The sequence below is a fragment of the Pyrus communis genome, chromosome 15 (assembly GCF_041283825.1).
Source record: "Pyrus communis isolate YQ-2024b chromosome 15, ASM4128382v1, whole genome shotgun sequence".
NCBI lineage: Eukaryota > Viridiplantae > Streptophyta > Magnoliopsida > Rosales > Rosaceae > Pyrus > Pyrus communis.
This window is the reverse complement of record NC_142579.1, coordinates 18,893,307-18,905,319: the sequence shown is the minus strand read 5'-3', so window position 1 is coordinate 18,905,319 and position 12,013 is coordinate 18,893,307.

Genomic DNA, 12,013 nt, shown 5'->3' with positions numbered 1-12,013 from the left:
TCTTGGTTGGGAATCAAAAACCTGCTAGGAAAAGGGACATTGGGTGGAATAACATCAGAATAACATGGAATTGGGACGTCCTTACTGGTGGTGGGTGGTTTAGAGGGCTTAGGGGGCTGCGGCAAGGGTTGTTCTACCCTTGCCGTGTGCATGTCTTCTTCCTCCTCCTCAATTAGCAGCTCTTCATCCACTTCTAGGCTATGTTTGGACATTTTTAGGTCAGCTCCAACCTCCATAGCACTTCCCAAAGTGATAGCATTATGGATTTCAAAATCTTCCTTCGAGTTTTCAATAGTTGAGTTGGAGAGTTCACTTTGCTCTTGAATTTGTTTCATGAACTCCATAATCTGCCCAAATTGCTCGTCCAATTTACCCAACTCCTTGGCTTGATTTTGTGACCCCTGCGCCAAAGAGGTTAGTAATTGAAAATTTTTATCATTATCCATGGACATACTTGAACTTGATTGGAATTGTTGTGGGGGAGGTTGTGGTGGCTGCATAGGTGTTGTATTGAACTCCTCATATGGTTGCCAATATGCTTCTTGTTGAGCCTCCTTGGCTTGATTTTGTGACCCCTGCGCCAAAGAATTTATTTCATTAAGAATTTGATTATAATCTATTGGCGAACTTGAATTTAATTGAGCATATTGCATATGAAGTTGTGGTGGCTGCATAGGTCTTGAATAGAACTCCTCATATGGTTGCCAATATGCTTCACGTTGAACTTGTTGATCTTCCCACCATATAGAGTTTGAATGATCCCTCCAATCTCTTTGTGGACATTGATTGGCTTGAAATCCTTGCCTATATGAAGCACCAAATGTAGGGACACTCTGCATTGTGGTCCTTTCGGCATACGGCGACAATTTAGAAGTAAGATTTGCCAATTGAGCTTGAATGCTAGCAAAATCCATATCTTACTTCTCTAGTACCTAAAATCAAAGAAAGAGAACTAAATCAAATATCAAAAGTAACAACAAACAAAGAAAACAACATTAAGTTAGAAACTAAAACGAAAACAACTAAACCAAAAAAAAAGAAAAGAACCAAGGGATTAGCAAAGTTGCTAATCCCCGGCAACGGCGCCAAAATTTGATGCGAAAATTATACGCACACAAATTAAACCCTCTTTTTGACAATTGTAGTATAAGTATAAGTAGGGATCGTTCTGGACCGGGGATTAGGAGGGATTGCAAATCTCTTGGAAACTGACTCAAAAACGTAAAATAAAGTTTAAAACACTATACTAGACTCAAAGAATGCAAAACTAAACTTTAAATCACTAAGACAAACCAAAGACTCAAAATGCTTTAAAACATAAACTAAATTGAACAATAAGGAAAAAGGGGGGAAGAGTTTTGATTTGACGAAAATTGAAATAACAAAACAAGTTAATAAACTAAGCAGAATGTAAATGTGAATATGGATGATGGAATAAATGGAATGAAGGCTAGCTAAGGGGTTCTTCTCCACACATGTTATACTTGCATACAAGATTGATTCTCAGTTGGTCTTTCGATAAATTATGAAACTCAACACTCCGGGTTAATTAGGTCCGCTGATGCGTGAATTTATACGCGCATAAATTAAACCCTCTTTTTATCAATTGTAGTATATGTATAAGTAGGGATCGTTCTGGACCGGGGATTAAGAGGGATTGTTAATCACTTGGATTTGACTCAAAAACGTAAAATAAAGTTTAAAACACTATACTAGACTCAAAGAATGCAAAACTAAACTTTAAATCACTAAGACAAACCAAAGACTCAAAATGCTTTAAAACATAAACTAAATTGAACAATAAGGAAAAAGGGGGGAAGAGTTTTGATTTGACGAAAATTGAAATAACAAAACAAGTTAATAAACTAAGCAGAATGTAAATGTGAATATGGATGATGGAATAAATGGAATGAAGGCTAGCTAAGGGGTTCTTCTCCACACATGTTATACTTGCATACAAGATTGATTCTCAGTTGGTCTTTCGATAAATTATGAAACTCAACACTCCGGGTTAATTAGGTCCGCTTAAATTAACCGTCAAGTTTTCCTTAAGTTAATGAATTGGATGGGTTTGCGCAACGCAATTCACAACATTCTCCAAAAGTCCTTTACGTGAACAGCACAATAAAGATACAATCAAAGATCATTAAGCATTATGAAAACTATAAGTGTTGACGAGGCCTTCGTTACTATGGAATACGCATGAAACTAGTGCCAAGAATTCATTTAACGCGATTGTTTATAAGCAACCTCCACTACTTGTGAATATAAGTTCATAACGATTAGGTGAAATTCACTTATATTCTAGCGTCATATTTATGCATGAAAATTAAGCGCGCATTCTTAATAAACATTCATAAATAAATTATCAATCAAACGGTTAAACAAATTGAATCCACAACTTATGAAATTCCAACGAAAGTTAATCAATTCATATTGCAAATATAAACATAGTTTCGAATCACCCCCTAGCTAAAGGGGGGTTTATTTCCTCATAACTTTGAAATTAAAGAAACACCTAAACATTCCAACAACTCAAACTTGAATTGTATGAACGTTTAGGCACTCTTCTCTTCCATTCCTCATACGTACAAAACAAAGAGAATTGAATTTAAACTTTGAAATCAAAGAAACACCTAAACATTCCAACAACTCAAACTTGAATTGTATGAACGTTTAGGCCCTCTTATCTTCCTCGTTATTGTAGCACAAGGTCTAAGGTGAGGTTTGGGGGATTATGGAAATGGTAGAGGAGTGGTTTGGAGGGTTGGGAAGTGGTGGAAATAGAAGGGAATGATGCTGGAAATGAAGAGAACCCACGGCAACAAGGTTGCTGTTTTTGTGTTTGTTGTTGTGTTGTGAAATGGAATGAGATGTCCATGAATGAATGAATGCAAGGGTATTTATAGGAGTAGTGGAGGGAACATATGGCTATGTCATTTGTAGGTGAAGTAGGTGGATGTTGTAGGTGAGTAGGTGGATGTTGTAGGTGAAGTAGGTGGATGTTGTAGGTGATTATGAGTGATAAGTGATAAGTGTATGATATGTTAAGTGATAAGTGAATGATTATGATAAGTGATAAATGAATGTATGATATGATAAGTGGTGAATGATATGTGGTGAATGATAAGTGGTAGTGTTTAAGTATTTAAAATAGGGAACAAAGCCCTTCCTTGCATGGCAAGGAAGGGAGACACAAGGAAACACACGACAATGTCCTAAGGTTGCTAGGAATGTTGTTTTTGTGTTCTAAAATGCGTAGGAGTTTTCAATGATGCTCAAACATGAGGTCTTTTTAGGATTTAACTTTCCTACTTCAAGTCTTCAATTTCGTCCAAACTTTGGCTCCATGGATAAGCTATCCAATCCATGCCCAAAAATGCTCCAAATAGCCTCAAAATGCACTTTCTTGCTCCCTAAGCCCTTAGAACCTGAAAACACACAAAAGAAGCATAAAGAACTAAAATAACTAAAGAAACATAACGTAAATGTACGAGAACAAGCCATTTAAGTCGCATAAATATGCTGCTATCAAATACCCCCACACTTAGCTTTTGCTAGTCCTCGAGCAAAACAGAAAAACAAAAAAGAACAAAACACAACCTACACCTTCCAACAATCGTATCAGGGACTTCCAATGCACATGACAAGTTAAAAATCATTATTCTCACAGATTTGAGCCATCTTTACACTTAAGTACATTCTTACTCATAGTCACCACATACTAGTTCACAATTAAGCATTTAAAACCATGTTTTGAATGTAGTAACATGCCTTAGAGAATTCCCTCAATTTCTTACTAGATGTACTCTCGTTTTTCACACAGATTTTCTGACTACACACCCTACACTAGGTATATGTGAGAAGATTGATGTAAACATGTAGACGAACACTCACATATGTTATAACAAGGAAAGCATTTTCTGGAATTATTAACATGTATATGATCTCATGAATGGAATGCTACTACTTAGAATGATAACCAGTGATTCCATAAGCTCATATCAATTCCAAACTCCACATATTGAATACATAACATCAAGATAGAAGTTGAGGGTTGTAACGGGGCTAAGGTTAATGGTTTAACAAAGAAAGGTAAAGTGAAACAAAGGTAATAGAAAGCGAAGTAATGAAATTGACACTTAAACTCACTTTTAATGGCAGAAATCAACTTTTAAACACAAGGGAAGATTCATGCAACAACTAGGGTCAAATTCACTCTTTTGGACCCTAGTTTCAATAACCAATGCTTGTCAGATCATTCTCACTTATTTTTCAACTCTTTTTTTTTTTTTTTTTTTTTTTTTCTTTCTTTTCAACAATTTTTTTCTTTATTTCATTCTTTGGCCGTGCCCTATTATCTTCCCCCACACTTATTTTCTGCAGTATATTGATCAAAAGGAGTTCATTCTAAGTCATGCTTCACTATCCTTTAAGAACAAGGGGTTAATAAAGAAAATAAGCTTGAAAAGGCTCAAAAGGGCTAATCCTACAATACATGTGAAAAGGGATAGGCTTTTTGGCTTTGGCTTGACTAACAACTTCATCTTATTGTATGTTATGCAATCAATATCATGCTTTGAATGAAACGGATATAAGTTCTAGCATTTAGTTCTATCATGATACAATTGCATTCTAAGTAGTAACCAAGCAAGGAATAATGAGATCATGCAACGACTTTAGAAAACAAGAAATCACAGATTATACTCTCCAAAGAACGTTATAGGCTCAAGTCTCTCTAGGTTGTAGCGTTTGTTTGAGTTCCTTCCTTCAAGCATGTTACAAAAACGAATTTTTCTTTTATGATTGCATGTGAAGTCATACATTATAACCATAACCAAGCATATACCAAGAGTAAATCAAACTTTCATCCATGTTTATAACTCTTTTTAACAGTCATGCAATTACAAACCAAATCCTTATTATTGTGTTGGAAGGTACCCTAAGACACAAACACCCAAAAACGACTCAAAACACTCTTTTTAGGCTTTTCAAAACAATTTTTTCAAATTTTTATGGTATTTTCGGAGTTATAAAAACAAAACATACTAAAACACTCTAAAACAACTTAAAAACACCTTAAAACAGTAAGGAACAACATTTGAAGTTATGGGCGATAAAATCCCACGAATTTGCATTAACAACATTAGTTACCCCCCCACACTTAAATCAAACATTGTCCTCAATGTTTTAAGCTTAAAATCATACAAAGCATAAGTAAACACACAAAAAGCATTTAAACATACTAAACATGGCAGAATGTAATTAACAAAGAGAAGAGTTTAGAGACGCAAATCTGGTTATAGAGTGTAAATTCCATCTTCTCCTTGGTAATTGCATTGAGGCTTTGATCTTTGTGATTCCACAGGCTTACTCTTGAACTGCGCTGCTCCCATCGTTGATTTTCCTTTGTGCTACTCTTGGACTGGGCAACAGGCTTCTTTTGGTCTCCCCCGGAGGTCTGAGCTTTCCCCTTTTATCTGTTTCTTTGTTCAATCTTTGCAGGAGTGGTCCCTTCTCTGGAAGTGTATCAACCGTTGAAGATGACTACTCGAGAGCAACGCTAGGTAAGCAATCAGGAATAAATTCCAGGCAGTCGGATCCAGATCGGAAGACTGACTCCAAGTGCCGGCTGATTGCTTCTTTCACTTTGCCATGCGAGTAAGAACAAGGACAAAGAAAAGGAAAGGGAAAGAGCATGATATGAGACACTTTTGCTTTTGACCTTGATGATATGAGATACCTTTGCTTTTGAAGAAGCGGTGAATGAATCAGCACATGTATTTGTTGTGCTGTTTCCTCCTGGGTCATATGTACTCCAGGCATCTGGTATCATCTTTGGGGAAGAAGAAAGAATTGAGTATTTCGAAAGGCTTTGCTGGGAGTGCGCCCTCAGAGGTGAGGGAGAGTTGGGCATTTTCTTCAGGTTTGCCTTGCCATAAAAGACGAAGGTCGACATATATAGAGATAATATCAAGTGGTGGTATTGTTCTTTTACCCGTGTCGACAAACGTCTCTTCGATTTTTGAACGGACGCCTCTTCGATTTCTGCACGACGCCCCTTCGATTTCTGAACGACACGTAGTAGTGCGTACGCGGCTCTGTCTGAGCTCTTTTGACAAAGTCGCACGCGTTTTCCGAAAAGCAGAGAAAGCGTCGCCGAAATTTACGCTTGTCGGCAAAAGTGTAGCTGCGATGATGACCTCCACGTGAACTTTTGACAAAGTTGCACACGTCTTCTGAAAAGCCGAGAAAGCGTCGCCAAAATTACGCCGGAAATTCCGGCTTTTTGAATCGGTGGACGCGTCGCCTTGGCTTCTTATAGATGTATCAATCACCGCAACAAACACACTCTGAAGATTTCCCATTCTTTGAAAATCGACTCCGGCCCTTTGAGAATTAACTCCATCCACCCCATCTCTTTGAAAACTTTTGAAAATGGCAAACCCATCGAACCTTAGCTTAGATTTGAGTCTCAGCAGCGATCCGGTTACGCCCCGTCAAGGTAATGTATGGCGTCCTTCTTTTTTATCTTCTAACGGTCTTCTTACAGGTGAAGACTCCGTGATGCAGGACGCCACAACGGCTACAATAGTAGCTAGAAACCTCCTTACTCCAAAAGATAGTAGGCTGCTGTCAGGACGGTCCGATGAGTTGGCCGTTCAAGAGTCCCTCGCACTTAGTGTTCAGTGTGCGAGTTCTGTGTCCAACATGGGCCAACGCCTGCTTGCCCGCTCCCGTCAGGTGGAATCATTGATGGCGGAGGTGGAAAGTCTTAAGCAAGAGATCAAACTGCTTAAGTACGAGAATAGAAGTTTGCATGTGCTTGCAAATAACTATTCATCGGGCATGAAGAGGAAGCTTGATGAGCTGCAAGAATCCAATGGTCGAATGCAAAGTGACCGTCAAAGTGACCGTCAAAGGCTTGCAGCTTTCTTCCAAAGGCACATTTTTCCTGGGTCATCCAGCGCTTGGCCAAGTATTGAGGCCTGGAATGCTCTAGCTCCGATGCCTTCCGCTCCGATGGCTTCCGCTCCGATGCCTCCCGCTTCTATGCCTTCCGCTCCTATGCCTTCCGCTCCTATGCCTTCCGCTCCGACGCCTCGTAGTGGGGCTTCACGCAAACATCCTTTGTGAAGCTCTACCTTTCTCCATGTTTAGTATTTTTTTTTTTTTTTTTTTTTTTTACATAAATAAAATCAAACGGCATGGAATTGGTCCTTGAATGGAAGGTGATACTTGAAGTGAACCGGCATTGGTTCAAATTCTAAAGTGGGTGCCTGGATCATTAACAACATATTAGTATAAAAGAAAATTGAAATTCGGGGAGGCGGCTTACCTGTGTGCTCCGACATAAACTCAAGAATAAACACCACTCCCTGGAAAGTTTCAGGGATATTGGACTTGGCCAGATTGCATGTGAGTATTGGTCCTTGTCTTGTGTCATAAAATTCAATTTCTTTGGGGTTGTTTGCCTCAAGTATATCCTCTTCTAGACATTCCCCAGTCACATCTTGCTCTTGATTCTTTGGAAAGGATTTGAAGATGCCTTTCTCACCCTCTTCTTCCTTGGATTGCATAATCCTGCAAGGAATAGGGACATTCAGTGGAACGGGGTTAGAAATAATTAACTTTGGAACAACCTTACCTGAATTGGATGGCATAGGAGCAATAGGTGCCTCCGGTAAAGGTGTTTCCACCCTTTCCGTGGGTTGGGTGTATTCCTCTTCCTTGTGATTTGATTTTGATGGTTGAGGGTCCGTTCCAACCTCCTTGTCACTTCTCAACATGATAGCATTGGTGGTTTCAAATTCTCCCTTCTGATTTGCAATGGTTGAACTAGGGAGTTCGCCTTGGTCGCAAAATTGTCCTTCGAACTCCGCTATCTGCCCAATTTGCTTTTCCAGAGTAGTAAGTAATTGAAAAATCGTATCATTATCATTTGAATTACCTACATTACTTTGGGCAGGTTGTGGTGGCTGCATAGGCGTTGAATAGAACTCCTCATACGGCTGCCAATATCCTTCTTGTTGAGCCTCATTGTCTTGATTTTGTATGCCCTGCACCAAACAAATTAATTCATCAAGCTTTTGATTATAATCTATTGACGAACTTAAATTTGGTTGGGCATATTGAATATGAGGTTGTGGTGGGAGCATAGGTCTTGAATAGAACTCCTCATATGGCTGCCAATTTTCTTGAACATGTTGAGGTTCCCACCATATAGAGTTTGAATGATCACTCCAATCGGAATTGTAAGTATTGGAAAACACGTCGTTCCTTGATTGATTATGATCAAATGTACCAACTCTTTGCGTTTGGTACTCTTCCATAAGCTGTGACAAAAGAGAAGCATTATCAAGTGCCATGTCTTGCGTCTAAAATAAAACTAAAAAAAAATATATATACACAAACGAAAATAAAACAATCCAAGAGATTAGCAAAGTTGCTAATCCCCAGCAACGGCGCCAAAATTTGATGCGTGAATTTATACGCGCATAAATTAAACCCTCTTTTTATCAATTGTAGTATATGTATAAGTAGGGATCGTTCTGGACCGGGGATTAGGAGGGATTGTTAATCACTTGGATTTGACTCAAAAACGTAAAATAAAGTTTAAAACACTATACTAGACTCAAAGAATGCAAAACTAAACTTTAAATCACTAAGACAAACCAAAGACTCAAAATGCTTTAAAACATAAACTAAATTGAACAATAAGGAAAAAGGGGGGAAGAGTTTTGATTTGACGAAAATTGAAATAACAAAACAAGTTAATAAACTAAGCAGAATGTAAATGTGAATATGGATGATGGAATAAATGGAATGAAGGCTAGCTAAGGGGTTCTTCTCCACACATGTTATACTTGCATACAAGATTGATTCTCAGTTGGTCTTTCGATAAATTATGAAACTCAACACTCCGGGTTAATTAGGTCCGCTTAAATTAACCGTCAAGTTTTCCTTAAGTTAATGAATTGGATGGGTTTGCGCAACGCAATTCACAACATTCTCCAAAAGTCCTTTACGTGAACAGCACAATAAAGATACAATCAAAGATCATTAAGCATTATGAAAACTATAAGTGTTGACGAGGCCTTCGTTACTATGGAATACGCATGAAACTAGTGCCAAGAATTCATTTAACGCGATTGTTTATAAGCAACCTCCACTACTTGTGAATATAAGTTCATAACGATTAGGTGAAATTCACTTATATTCTAGCGTCATATTTATGCATGAAAATTAAGCGCGCATTCTTAATAAACATTCATAAATAAATTATCAATCAAACGGTTAAACAAATTGAATCCACAACTTATGAAATTCCAACGAAAGTTAATCAATTCATATTGCAAATATAAACATAGTTTCGAATCACCCCCTAGCTAAAGGGGGGTTTATTTCCTCATAACTTTGAAATTAAAGAAACACCTAAACATTCCAACAACTCAAACTTGAATTGTATGAACGTTTAGGCACTCTTCTCTTCCATTCCTCATACGTACAAAACAAAGAGAATTGAATTTAAACTTTGAAATCAAAGAAACACCTAAACATTCCAACAACTCAAACTTGAATTGTATGAACGTTTAGGCCCTCTTATCTTCCTCGTTATTGTAGCACAAGGTCTAAGGTGAGGTTTGGGGGATTATGGAAATGGTAGAGGAGTGGTTTGGAGGGTTGGGAAGTGGTGGAAATAGAAGGGAATGATGCTGGAAATGAAGAGAACCCACGGCAACAAGGTTGCTGTTTTTGTGTTTGTTGTTGTGTTGTGAAATGGAATGAGATGTCCATGAATGAATGAATGCAAGGGTATTTATAGGAGTAGTGGAGGGAACATATGGCTATGTCATTTGTAGGTGAAGTAGGTGGATGTTGTAGGTGAGTAGGTGGATGTTGTAGGTGAAGTAGGTGGATGTTGTAGGTGATTATGAGTGATAAGTGATAAGTGTATGATATGTTAAGTGATAAGTGAATGATTATGATAAGTGATAAATGAATGTATGATATGATAAGTGGTGAATGATATGTGGTGAATGATAAGTGGTAGTGTTTAAGTATTTAAAATAGGGAACAAAGCCCTTCCTTGCATGGCAAGGAAGGGAGACACAAGGAAACACACGACAATGTCCTAAGGTTGCTAGGAATGTTGTTTTTGTGTTCTAAAATGCGTAGGAGTTTTCAATGATGCTCAAACATGAGGTCTTTTTAGGATTTAACTTTCCTACTTCAAGTCTTCAATTTCGTCCAAACTTTGGCTCCATGGATAAGCTATCCAATCTATGCCCAAAAATGCTCCAAATAGCCTCAAAATGCACTTTCTTGCTCCCTAAGCCCTTAGAACCTGAAAACACACAAAAGAAGCATAAAGAACTAAAATAACTAAAGAAACATAACGTAAATGTACGAGAACAAGCCATTTAAGTCGCATAAATATGCTGCTATCATCCGCTTAAATTAACCGTCAAGTTTTCCTTAAGTTAATGAATTGGATGGGTTTGCGCAACGCAATTCACAACATTCTCCAAAAGTCCTTTACGTGAACAGCACAATAAAGATACAATCAAAGATCATTAAGCATTATGAAAACTATAAGTGTTGACGAGGCCTTCGTTACTATGGAATACGCATGAAACTAGTGCCAAGAATTCATTTAACGCGATTGTTTATAAACAACCTCCACTACTTGTGAATATAAGTTCATAATGATTAGGTGAAATTCACTTATATTCTAGCGTCATATTTATGCATGAAAATTAAGCGCGCATTCTTAATAAACATTCATAAATAAATTATCAATCAAACGGTTAAACACATTGAATCCACAACTTATGAAATTCCAACGAAAGTTAATCAATTCATATTGCAAATATAAACATAGTTTCGAATCACCCCCTAGCTAAAGGGGGGTTTATTTCCTCATAACTTTGAAATTAAAGAAACACCTAAACATTCCAACAACTCAAACTTGAATTGTATGAACGTTTAGACACTCTTCTCTTCCATTCCTCATACGTACAAAACAAAGAGAATTGAATTTAAACTTTGAAATCAAAGAAACACCTAAACATTCCAACAACTCAAACTTGAATTGTATGAACGTTTAGGCACTCTTCTCTTCCTCGTTGTTGTAGCACAAGGTCTAAGGTGAGGTTTGGGGGATTATGGAAATGGATGAGGAGTGGTGTAGAAGTGGAAGGGAAATGGAAAAATGGTGTTTGGATTATAAGGGGAGAGATGGGAAGCTCACGGCTAGGGAAGGGAGAATGTGTTTGTAATGTGTTGTGTATGAAATTGAGATGTCAATTGAATGAATGAATGCAAGGGTATTTATAGGAGTAGTGAAGGGAACATATGGCTATGTCATTTGTAGGTGAAGTAGGTGGATGTTGTAGGTGAAGTGGATGTTGTAGGTGAAGTGGGTGGATGTTGTAGGTGAAGTAGGTGGATGTTGTAGGTGAAGTGGGTGGATGTTGTAGGTGAAGTAGGTGGATGTTGTAGGTGAAGTGGATGTTGTAGGTGAAGTAGGTGGATGTTATGTTAAGTGATAAGTGATAAGTGATATGATATGTGGTGATGATAAGTGATAAGTGCATGTGGGTTAACTAATGAAGGAAATGCATGTGCAATGACAATGTGTTAGAATGGATGTGTGTTATGCATGGCATGATTGGGATTAGGAAAGGTTTAAATGTCCTAAAACTAAAGAGAACAAGGTTCCAACACTTTGGCTCCAATTAGGTCTTCAATTTCGTCCAACACTTTGGCTTCAAGCATAAGCTATCCGTCCTTAGCCCAAAAGTGCTCCAAAAGTCTCCAAAATGCATCTTTTTGCTCCTTTAGCCCTTTGGACCTACAAACACACGAAAATAGCTTAAAGTACTAAAATAACTAAAGAAACATAACGTAAATGTACGAGAACAAGCCATTTAAGTCGCATAAATATGCTCCTATCACCTTCCCCCTTTAATTTCTTCTAGAAACACCCAAAATCAGCCACAAAACACAT